Here is a 10,784-nt window from a genome sequence, read left to right as displayed (position 1 = left end):
TATTTATTTATTTATTATGTATACAATATTCTGTCTGTGTATATGTCTCCAGGCTAGAAGAGGGCACCAGACCTCATTACAGATGGTTGTGAGCCACCATGTGGTTGCCGGGAATTGAACTCAGGACCTTTGGAAGAGCAGGCAATGCTCTTAACCACTGAGCCATCTCTCCAGCCCCCCCAGTCCTGTTTTTCTGCATGTATTCATTCTGTGTTTGCATGTGTGTGTCCATGTGCTGCAATACACATGTGGAGATGGAGGACAACCTGTAGGAGTTGGTCCCTTCCTTCCACCACGTGCCTTCTAGGCCTGGTCTGCAGATTTGGTCCAAAGCCAGTCACCCGCCGAGTCAGCTCACTGCGCCACCCTTTGCCCACCTTTCCTTTTGAGTTCCACTCTTGTGGGACATTTGTACACTGTGTGAAGATATATTGCTGTGATTGGTTTACTAAAGAGCTCAACAGCCAATAGCTAGGCAGGAGGTATAGACAAGACTTCCAGGGAGAGAAAGGAAGAAGAGGAGGAATCAAGAGGCAGAAGCCAGGAAACACAGGAAACAAGAGGGTTAAATGGAAGAGAGGAAACACCCTGTGATAGAAAATTCATTCATTCATTCATTCATTCATTCATTCATTCATTCATGCCCGGCAATACTTAAACATGCATGGGCAGTCCGTGTATGGCAGTTCTCCAGTTGCTCCTATCCTGGGCAGTTCCACAGTCTTCCTCTATGCAGTCTATCCAGCGGTTTGGGGCCTTCCTCTTCGCTTATCCCGTGCATTCCTCCAAGCAGCGCTGTCTTCGGGTATCTGCTGTCATTCATTCTCATAACATAGCCGAAGTACCTGAAGTGCCCTTGTTGTACCCTGTAGTTCACTTCCTTCCGTAGATGGAGATGTTTCTTATGTCATCGCCGTGCAGCCTGTCCCTTTGTGTGACACCTAGAATCCCGAGGCATGCATCTCAATCACATTCAGCCGCTGTTTTGAGGAGCATTTCACTGTCCAGGTTTCAGAGTTATAAAGAAGACAGCTCAAGACAAGTGTCTTATATACTTGTAATGTTGTTGTTGTCGTTTATGTCTCTTGCTAACCAAACAAGAGACAAGAGCACATGATAAACCATAGATTAATATAAACGGGTTAATTTCAGTTATGAAAGCTAATCAGGAACAAGCCTAAGCTATAGGTCGAGCTTTCATACTTAATAAGAAGTCTCTGTGTGATTTGTGAGCTGGTGGCCCCAAGGAAAGTCCGAGAACACCCTCTGCAGCCCAGGCTGGGCTAGAATTATGCCTCTGTGGTGCTGAAACTGCAGATGGGAGCCTGTTCAGTCTTATGTGATTCCCCAGAGAATCACACAGTCCCGCTGCTCCCGCAGCTCTGGGTGCTGCATAAATCAAGCAATTTGACTCTAATGTCTCCCGGACACTGTTGCAGGTTGAGTATCCATGTAATAACAACATAAAAGAGTTCTGGAAATTATTGCTAGATTTGATAAGAAAGAATATATTTTCATATGTAATTTTTTTTTTATTTTACTAAGGAAGACAGTACTCTCGACAGTCTTCCAATTTAACTCCTGAATTTAAATGATAGAAACAAAATAGGTTTGAGCTGGAAACCTAGCTGCATCATCTCGGCGTAGTTCCTGAGAACACTGGTTTACAGACTAGAGTACCACAGCAACACCCCAGCTGCACAGACCGCAAACACCCAAGCAGGAGCCCTGTGGAATCTTCTGGTGCCTATAAAATCACATGCGATTCCAGGCATGGCAGAGAATATCTGTAATGTCAGCCTCAGGAACCTGAGGCAGGAGGATCGCTGTTTGAGGCTAACCTTAGCTACATAGCAGGTCCTAGGCTAGTCCCAGTTAGAGTGAGACCTTGTCTCAGAAAAAAAAAAAATTAATTAAAGCTCTCTGAATTGGTAAAAAAAAAGTATTTAATTTTCTTAGATGGGTGTAGAAGCTCACACTTTTTGTTTTGTCTTTTGAGACAAGGTTTCTCTGTAGCTTTGGAGCCTGTCCTGAAACTCACTCTGTAGACCAAGCTAGCTTTGAACTGGCCTGCCTCTGCCTCCCAAGTGCTGGAATTAAAGGTGTGCACCACCACTGAACTTGGGCAGCTGCAGTAGAAGCATTGTCATAAATTTGGTTTCGTTTTTGGTCATCCCAACAAGGACAGAGAAGGGAAGATTCTGGAGACTTTCCTGACCAGACAGTCTAGCTGAATTGGCAAACTTTAGGTTTAACGGGAGACCCTGTCTCAAGAAAATATGACGGTGCACACCTTTAATCTCAGCACTCGGGAGGCAGAGGCAGGTGGATCACTGAGAGTTTGAGGCCAGTCTGGTCTACAGAGCAAATTCAGGACTATACAGGGCTACACAGAAACCCTATCTGGAAAAAAACCAAAACGAAATGAAAGAATAAAGCAAAAGTGAAAAAAAAAAACCCTCCATATTTTCAATGTTTGCAATGAGCTCCTCTAAACAGCTAAATATGAAATAATCAATCCCTAAATATGTATAATGCAACATAAGTCTTCTGTTCCCTTAAATTTCTGGTTATGGATCGCCAGATGGTTTAGCAGGGAAAGGCACTTGCCTAAGAACCTGGTCAGAATTAAATTCCCAAGAATCCACATGGTGGGGAGATTCCCACAAGTTGTCCTCTGACCTTCAAACAATTTGAACTAGAGTGAACACACACACACACACACACACACACACACACACACACTCTCATACATATGCGCACGTGCACGCGCATGCGTGGGGAGACATTTAAAAATAAGCAAATTCCTGATTATAGCTTTTAAGTTTGTCACAAAACAGATTTACTACACTTAGGTTTTCAAAATTATCTTGGCATCTATCAATTCCCTTGCAAGCCTCTGTGGACTTGAGCTAACCATAATTAGACCTAGCCTTCCAAGGAAGAACTGACGGACCCTGGGGATATGGGAGTGTTCCAGAACAGAAGACCACAGAAGACCATTGGGTCACCTGGAGGTTGTGGCGCAAGCCTTTAATCCCAGCGCTTGGGAAGCAGAGACAGGAGGATCTCAGTGAGTTCGAGACCAAGCTCTGCTACAAAGCAAATTCCAGGACAGCCATGTCTGTTACACTGAGAAAACCCTGTCTTAAAAAACCAAGGGTGTGGGGAGGGTGGAGACCAACAGTCCTAAAAGGAAAGCTCCCTTTGAAGACTGTCAGCAGACTTGGTGGCTGAGGAAGGAGTTTCACGAGTTCAAGGTCAGCCTCAGGCGGCTGGAGTCTCTACCTTCCCCCAAATAGTGAGATTTATGTTGTTGCTGTTGTTGCGGGGGTGGGTGGAGTATACATTCTTTGAAAACCTTTTCAAAACGCAAAGAAAGGTCTCTGGTCTTAAGTGGAGGAGAGAATAAGAGAACTACAAAACCTAAGAAAAATACTATATGTTATGTTTAAAGATGACTAAACTAAAACAGTGGGCTAGTAGCAAGAAGTAGGTAGCAAGCACCAGGCCCTGGAATGGAATCGATTCCCAGCCCTGGGGACAAGGAGGCAGGAACAGAAATTCAAGGTCATCCTGAGCTAGAGTTGGAGGCCAGCCTGGGCTAAAAGCAAACAAGAAATCTTTAGCAAATGACTCCCTTTATTAGCCTTTCGCAGTTGACTTGGGGTCAACTGCTTCACTGGCGATTGCTAAGTGGGCTGCAGTGAACGGAGGGACCACAGGGTCCCAGGAGGTTAAGGGCTGGTGATGAAGTAGCTTAAATTGTGCAAAGTCGAGATAGCCTTCCAGTAAGGCTGGTCCCGTGCAGCTTCGTTTACAGGAAGGCTCCAGGGGCCCTAAGGGGTCGACCTTGAGTTCCCCGTCTGTGAAATGGGGGCGGACTAGGCAGAGGGAGCCGGGGCACAGGGAGGGAGGTGCCGCGCCAGCAACGGAAAGCAGCCGCGCGGCTCCGCAGTTTGCAGGAAGTGCTTCAGGCTTGGGAGGGAGACGGAGGGCGGAGGCGGGAATGTGAAAGCCGAGCCCTCGGCTGCGGAGTTTGTACCGGAGCTCGGCAGAGGCGGGGCGAAACTGGGGTGAAGGGGTTAGCCAGTGGACGGGCCCGACCGGCCACCTGCCCCGAGGGCAGCGCGCGGGCTGCGGGGGAGGCTCGGAGGTGGCGGCTGAGCGCCGTGGGGGGAGGGGAGCGGCGAAGTCGCTCGGGAAAGGGGCGGGAAGCGCGCGCCCTCCCCGCCGCACGCATGCGCGCCGCGCTCCGCCGGCAGGCTCGCGGCCGCTGAGCGGCCAGCACCGACGGTGCGCACGCTGGCAGAGGAGGAGCCGTGCCGCCCTCCCCGCGACGCGCGGCCCCCCGAGGCCTGCAGGGGGCCCCTAGAGGGGGCGGGCGGACACCTGTTTCTTCAGTTGGGGGTTAGGGAGCCGAGGCAGGGGACGCGGGCCCTCCCCTCCCCTCCCCCACGACGAGCGGGGCGGGAGGTCCGGGGCGTGTTACCGCGAGTCCGCTCCGGGTTTTCCCGCCCACTTTAACTCCGTGAGCGCTTCGACCGCGCGGCGCTTCACTCTAGCGGGCGCGCCCGAGTCCTCGGCCGGAACTCGTTGTGCCACCCCCTCACATTCCCCCCACCCCACCGGAACGGAAAGTGAGCTCGCACCCCTCTTCGCCCTCCAGTGTCCCCGTTCCGGCCTTCAGTGCCTATTTCCTCAGGGTTCCCACCCGGGCCGGCCCTGGCAGTTCCTGAGAGGCCCCCTGACTCAGGGCGCGCGGAGGAACTACTTAACGTGTCCGTGCGCCCGGCGGTGCGGCGCGCTCGGAGCTCTTCCTGGAAACTCCCGCCTCGGGGCGCCAGGAGAGCCGGCCGGCCGGGGGGAGGGGTGCGCGCCAGGCCCCCCCCCTTCCCGGGGTAGGGCTCGGCGTCCCCGCCCTTCTCCCGGCCGAGGGGAGGGGCGCGCGGGGGAGGGGAGGGCGCGGAAGCCGAGGTGGGGGCGCTTCCCGCCCCACCCCGCCTCCAGAACAACGGGTTCCCGCTGCTGCCCCCTGCCGCCCGCCGCGGCTTTGACGGAGGCGTCGGGGGGCGCCGCTGCCGTGGGAACCGGACCCGGCACGCACGCTCTAAACCTGCCCGGGGTTCCTGTCAGAAAACTTGCGGCTACTTTCGAGAAGCCGGTTGCGGCCACATGTCACTTAGCCTGGCCACCTCTCTTGTACTTTAAAACAACGGGGAACGGGCTGGGGCGAAGCGTTGCGCGGCTCTCACTCCGGAAACCAAAGTACGGGTTGTGGGGGGTTTTTAAAGGGCTACCAACCGCGGGAACTCGGGATTGGCAGTTGAGACCATTTTCCTCCGCTTGTGCGTACACAAAAGTCAAAATCGGGAAGGGTGATTGCAGCCCGCATGACTGCGTTTCCTTGACTTTGTGCTTGGGGGGGGGGCACAAAACCTCGTGGCCTCTAAAAGAGGCACGCCGCTTTCTGAATCCGAGACCGAGAAAAATAATTCGAGAGAGCTTGGAAAAGTTCAATGAGCAAGCTACATTTCGACATTTCCCAGATTTTGCAATATTTAACTGGGTTTGTGCCAACTTGCTGCCAAATTATAAATTTCTCAAGATGAAGGGTGTTCAGCCAAATTGCTGCCAGGCCCCGTAAGCAGAAGCAGGCACGAACAGCACTGGCTTAATTACACCTTTTCTTTCTCTCGCAGCCTTATTTAATTCGCCGCCAGATGAAGTCCTCATCCCGGGTGTCACTAACTGGCCCTTTTCTGGGGCTGAACAATCACACCCTTCCCATGCCTCAGTAGCTCCAAGAATTGTCTAAACCATCACCCTCTGGTTCTGTTTTCTAGTCGATCTTGTCCTAAAATGCAACCCAATCAGGTAAATTCTTTTCTTTCTCGGGGTCTGAAAAATAAAGACGACAGAAACAAACATCAGACTTGCAAGAAAATGTTGTTCTCTTAAGAAGAAAGGTTTAGGCCAAGAGACCAAATTTGTTGTTTAACGTGAACCCCTGAAGGGGATTAGGCGTAGTGAGCTTGAATGCGGTTAAACCAGCTTAATCACTTTCTTTGTTCTGGCTGTTCCATTTACTTAATGTGTTTGAAGGTGATTTGACACAACTTTAAACTAATTTCTTCGATGTTAGTGTAGTCTGCCCACGAACCGTGCTTGCACTATGACAAGGTATAAGCTGCCTGTGGGACCCTTGACGTTTTCTAGAATTCTGTGTCGAGCAGCTGTGGTGGTTTGAGAGATAAAAAGGGAAGCTTGGAAGGGAAAGGAGAGGTCATGTTTTCTTTTTTTTTTTTTTTAACCTGAAGACTTTAACCATTTAGCCCACTCTTGTTAAATCCAGCTCGGCTCCACGTTTGCTTATTTTTGTCTGAAATGGTTGTTTTTTTTTTTTTTTTTTTTTTTTTTTTNTCGGCTCCACGTTTGCTTATTTTTGTTTGAAATGGTTGTTTTTTTTTTTTTTTTTTTTTTTTGGTTTGTTTGTTGTTGTCGTCTCTGTTTGGTTTATTGTCTTCCAACAGGCAGGAAAGGAAGCTCTAACTCCTGCTCTGGTAGATTCCAGGACCTCTAGCCTTTACTCTTCCTCTTAAATAACAATTGTACCCTACTCCTTGCTAGCATCAGATTGAGGGGCATTCATTCACAAATGACTCCTGAGCCTCTGTAGTGTCTGCTTCCTTTAAGCCAAAACCTCCATACCAATGCTTAAAGACCTCAAGCTTGCAAAGATGCAAGCAGAAAAACCCCAGTGCCTGGGAGATGGAATCTTGATTCTGTTGTACCTTTAAATCTTTTTACAATGTGAGGGAATAATAATAGCTGTTTTTAACTGTGAGAGCTAGACCTTGTTCTAAATGCTTCAAGTAATTGTACTCCTCTCAGTAGGTACAAGAGGTGGCCACTGTTGCTGCCACCGTTCTACAGAAGGAGCAGTTACCAGGAACACCCAGCCTGAGAACAACAGATCTAGGATTTGAATACTGGCTGTTTCCAGCTGCTTCCTGTCACCCAAGCTGATCCTTATTTAACTGTCCATGGAAAGAACAGTGACTCTGAATTCTCCACTTTTCCACGGAGGATGTCATCTATAATGTGAGCAGCTCCTTGGTTAGGCCAGGCGTTTTTCCTATGGAACTTCAAGAAAGTGAAATTTGAGACCTGCTTAGAGGAAGCATTCCCAAATCAGATTACTGTCTTGGAAACCAGCCTCCGACTGTCAGCGTGTGCATTATGAGTGCTAACCAGGAGAGACAGCGTCCCGACAGCGGGACAGTGGTGCTTTGGGACATGCCTACCACCTGTTAAAAGAAGCAAGCCGCTGGGAGGACAGCTTGGTACTCTTAGGCTAGTGCAGGTAGAGGTCAGAAGTGAAAGTGGGAAGAGAGGAGGAGATGGAAGACTCGAGAAAAATTAGTGTAGTGTATATGCACTTGGGATCTGTAATCCACTGCAAAGAATGAGGATCAAGGTCATGCAGAAGAGAGCGTGTGGGCATGTTGTGACAGAGCCACAAAGGGAACATAAACATGAAAACTCAGCACAAGGCAGGTAAGGTGTTGGGGAGTCAGAACGGCTTTTCTCTCCAAGTGGAGCTTTGGAACAGGAGTAATTTTAGATTGGATTAATGGAAATACAGCCTCCGGAACAGCGGGAAAAAGCCGCTCTCAACTCTGTGAGACCATTCCTAAGCAACACATTTTCCTCTAAGTGATGTAATGAAAACATCTGAAGCAGGGAGAAGGCTTGAACCCTGCCCGACCAAGAAAGCTGGATTCACGAGTGATGGAAAGCGATTAGACTTATTAAGTATGGTGTGGTTGCATGAGCCTGTAATCCTAGCACTATGGAGGCAGAGGCTGGAGGATCACTACAGGTCTGAGGCCAGCCTGATCTATATAACAAGTTCCAGGCTAAGACCCTGTCTCAAAAAGGAATCTAACTTGATCAGGGCCAAAGCAGGGCTCTAGAACAGATGGGATGGTACTTTAGACACATATTCTAGTTTAGAATAAGGAAGAGGTCCTGTAAATGTAATCTAGGCCGTCTTAGAATGGAACAAAGTCTGTATGACTAGCAGCACTGGAAATGTATATTATCGGGAGCCTATGTGACACTGTGCCTGTCCCAACATGGGCCATTTTCTGGGATACTATAGAAAGTGGGAGAACAATATAACCTGTCTCATAAGGCTGTTGAAAAGCATAGGATTAACACTGCTTTGTTTTGTTTTTTAAGATTTATTTTATTTATATGTAGTGTTCTGTCTGCCTGTATCCCTGCAGGCCAGAAGAGGGCACCAGATCTCATTATAGATGGTTGTGAACCACCATGTAATTGCCGGGAATTGAACTCAGGACCTGTAGAAGAGCAGCCAGTGCTCTTAACCTCTGCGCCATCTCTCCAGCCCCCCACTGTTTTATTTTTTCCAGAAACAGTTTCTCTGTGTAGCCCTGTCTGCCCTGAAACTTGCTTTGTAGACCAGGCTGGCCTCGAACTCAGAGATCCACCTGCCGCTGCCTCCCGAGTGATGGGATTAAAGGTGTGCAGCACCACCGCCCAGCAATTAGCTTTGTTTTAAAGTCTACAGATAAAACATTCTTGAAATTATAGGGCTCCATTTGTTCATCTTGGTGTTTTTGCTGGAGTTGAAGGCAGCACCTTGCACATGCTAGGCAAGCTATGCGGGAGCTGCATCTCCAAGTCTTTACATTTTGAAAGAAAGTCTAACCTGGGCAGTGGCACATCCTTTCATCCCAGTACTTGGGGGAAGCAGATCTTTAATCCCAGTTGAGAGGCAGCTGGATCTCTGTGAGTTTGAGACCAACCTGATCTACAAAGTGAGTTCCAGGACTGCTAAGGGTGTTACGCAGAGAAACCCTATCTCAAAAAAACAGAAAAGAAAAAAAAAAAGGAGAGTCTCACTACATACAATGCTACCATAACAACCTCTAAGGTTCAGTATTTGTGACTTTATCAGAGCAATTTTTTTTTTCAAGACAGGGTTTCTTTGTGTAGCCCTGGCTGTCCTGACAGTCACTCTGTAGACCAAGCTGACCTCCAACTCAGAAATCTGTTTGCCTCTGACTCCTTAGTGGTGGGATTAAAAGCATGTGCCACCACTGCCCAACTGAGAGCAATTATTTGATCTTGTGCTTATAGATTTATTTATTATATTTTGAGGCCAGGTCTTCCTGTGTAGTCCCTGCTGACTTGGAACTTGAGATCATCCTGAGTCCTCTGCTAGGCAAGCAGTCTACCATTTGTGTGTGTATTTTACTTCTGGGAAAAAGCAAACAAAATTAGGCCTGGATGCATTGGAGAAATAGCTCAGCAGTTAACAGCACTGGCAGAAAACACGGGTTCATATTTTAGCACCCACACAGTACCTTAAAACCACCTGTAGCACTGCTGGGGATGGTGGTACAGGCCTTTAGTCCCAGCAGAGGCAGGCAGATCTTTGTAAGTTCAAAGCCAGCCTGGTCTAGAGAGTGAGTTCCAGGACAGCCAGGGTTGTTAATACATAGAAACCCTGTCTCGAAAAAACAAAAAGGAAAAAAAGAAAACAAAAAATAGTGACTGCCATATACCTCCCTCCCCCATTTTAGGTGTTCACTAGAGGACCATACCTTAAACTCGCTTTGTCCTATAGAAAGAAACCGGCTTTAACAGGACTGTTGAGTGTCCTTGCTGCCAACACAAGGTAAAAATCATTTCACTTCTCTCTCCTTCCCTTCTGTTTTTCTCTTCATGCTTTAATCATTTTGACACCAGGCTGTACAAAAGTAATTTAAAATTAAAATGTCTGACACTTGGAGGCTGGCAGAACCTGATTCTGAACCCTGCCCCCTCTCTGGGGCAGCCAGAAACCATCTTTCATTGGCTACTGGTCCTGTAGCAGCTGATGAAGGGCCCAGGAAACACATCCAACAATTAATTTGCTAATTTAGTTTTCTGTCTAATTTGAAACCAGAAAACCCTCAATCACCCAGGAGCCTGGCTCTCTGGCTCCAGTGCTGGCTTCTGAAACTTCCTGTCTTGTAGCTCTCAGAGAAACAGAAAAGGAGAGATTTTACCTTGTTAGGCACATAACATTCTCCAGTGTGTCTTCTAGTGGTGTTCTGTAGGGTCATAGTTCACAAGTAGTGTTACCAGGAGAACTGGAAAACAATACATTCAGAAAGTGTTCAGTGTGGTCAAACTGCTTCCTGAATCATGGGGAATTTCCAGACCAATATGTGTTAGAAAAGTCAGGTTTCTGACAACTCAGATGGGTCTCTGGCATAGAGGCAAAGCCATGCTGTGGTCAGTCAGCCTCCTCGGGAACATTCCTGATAGCTTCATTGGGATGGGGCAGAGTAGTTGTGTGAGACTAGAGAAAGTGGCATCAGTGTGGGATGGGACTGCAGACTTAGGCAGCCTTCCGCAGACCCTCACTGGCCTTTGCCTTCTGGAGGGCTCAGCCAAGAAGCAGTGGTAGGATTCACTCTCAGATACACTGCAGAATCTGCCCCTGCTGCCACTTGGAGAATCCTTTGCTGTTAGTGGCCTCATCTGCTTCCTCCATTCCCACCCCAGGCAGGTTGAACTCTTCCGCCTGATGTCTTACATCTTCTATATCTTGGCTCCACCAATCCCTAATTGGAGCTGCTCATGAGTACATATTCAAATCTGGCGAGACTCCTTGTTCTCAGAACATACTGCTCTGGCTCTGCCTCCAAATCCTTTCCATTTCCCATTTCCTAGTGACTTTCCTCCCTGTGCCCCTGGTGCCT

General features: G+C 48.5%; 1 long non-coding RNA gene across 1 annotated transcript; it reads left to right on the top strand.

Moving 5' to 3' along the window:
• The first annotated feature begins 4,940 nt into the window (after positions 1-4,940).
• On the top strand, positions 4,941-10,778 carry LOC126506552 (uncharacterized). The gene is made up of 3 exons (XR_007593244.1): positions 4,941-5,268; positions 5,703-5,877; positions 6,895-10,778. It is a non-coding gene; the product is annotated as an uncharacterized lncRNA (long non-coding RNA).
• Positions 10,779-10,784: the final 6 nt, after the last annotated feature.

The sequence above is a fragment of the Alexandromys fortis genome, unplaced genomic scaffold, assembly GCF_014885135.2.
Source record: "Alexandromys fortis isolate MF-2015 unplaced genomic scaffold, M_Fortis_MF-2015_v1.1 scaffold_26, whole genome shotgun sequence".
Classification (NCBI taxonomy): domain Eukaryota; kingdom Metazoa; phylum Chordata; class Mammalia; order Rodentia; family Cricetidae; genus Alexandromys; species Alexandromys fortis.
Note: the sequence above shows the minus strand (reverse complement) of the source record. Positions and strands in the feature narration are given on the sequence as shown.